Here is a 1,401-nt window from a genome sequence, read left to right as displayed (position 1 = left end):
TTGACAAATGACAAAACTAATATTATGCCACTAACTTAAAGGCGCAGAAGTTAGTTACTGAATTAAAATTCCCTAGATTGATTTTTAAATTTGAGTGTTTCATGTATTTATTTATTTTTTATACTGAATTTTCCATTACATAAATAATTTTAAAATTAAAAATATTTCTTCTAATAATGTAAAATTAAATTAGATTTTAATATCAAATAAAATGTACTAATTGAATTGATTAAATAGCTGCAGGTGAAGTAACTTTTTTTAATTTACCATTNCGACGGATGGGGCCCACCTACGAAGGCTGTCCAGGCCTACACGAGATGAGGCAGGATAAAGAGGGATAATCCCCCTCGATCCCAAATCATTGAGGCCAATTTCTAGCCATAGAATAATGGCGCGCGGCGCTTACTACAAGAAATAATTGCTACCGACCGAGCCGGTTACATTGGAACGTAAAACGTAAAACAACGTAACTACAAAACCGTAGTACAGATTGTTACTTTATTCTGTGGCGCAGGTGAGAAGGAGAGTACGGGGCCACGTTTAACGCCAAAATAATGGCGCGCTGTAATGAGTAAGTAACCATGAAATTTTGGTTTCTTGGACCTTAGAGGAACTGGATATTACTTCGAGCATATACCTACTAGAGGCAGCCTTCAATACTAAATGAGCGAACAGATGTGCGAGAGAGAAAGCAAATAAAACTACAAGCTATCTCTCTCACTCCGTAATTTTATTGGTTGAGAATCAGACCCCGTGATTCCCCTCCAGCACCACACATTACGGAGTGAGAGAGCGCGCCATTATTCCATGGCTAGAAATTGGCCTCAATGATTTGGGATCGAGGGGGATTATCCCTCTTTATCCTGCCTCATCTCGTGTAGGCCTGGACAGCCTTCGTAGGTGGGCCCCTTCCGTCGTCTACCTCGACCGCATATGCGGCCGGTGTAGGCGCTTTGTGGGACCTCCTTTTGTCCTGGCTGGGCCCTGCCGGCTAGGGCCCTTTCTTCTGGCGCTCTTCTTGCTTCGCCGGCTCGTCTGTGTAAACCCCGGGGGGGGTGTCATGTTTATGTGTGGTATGGTTGGGTAGGGTAGTGCGGCTATGCAGCCTGGGATGCGCTTTGCTAAGGTGGCCCTTAGGCTAGCGCGGGAGGGGAGGTACCTCAATGGTACCTCAATTGCTACGTACGGCACAGTGACAATGACATTAAACCTCCGATTGCGTCGTTGTTTTATATGGCAATTTGTCGTCGCAGATGTCTCTAAACCAATAATTGGTGCAGACTTTTAATCTTTCTATGGACTACTGGTGGACGTGCGCAACAAAAGATTACTTGACGAAGCAACGCGAATTACGTCTCCAGGCCAACTCGCGCATTCTGCGACACCCTCAGTCAGAACGAT

The sequence above is a fragment of the Anoplophora glabripennis genome, unplaced genomic scaffold (genome assembly GCF_000390285.2).
Source record: "Anoplophora glabripennis isolate ALB-LARVAE unplaced genomic scaffold, Agla_2.0 scaffold725, whole genome shotgun sequence".
Taxonomy (NCBI): Eukaryota; Metazoa; Arthropoda; class Insecta; order Coleoptera; family Cerambycidae; genus Anoplophora; species Anoplophora glabripennis.
This window is presented reverse-complemented; position numbering follows the sequence as displayed.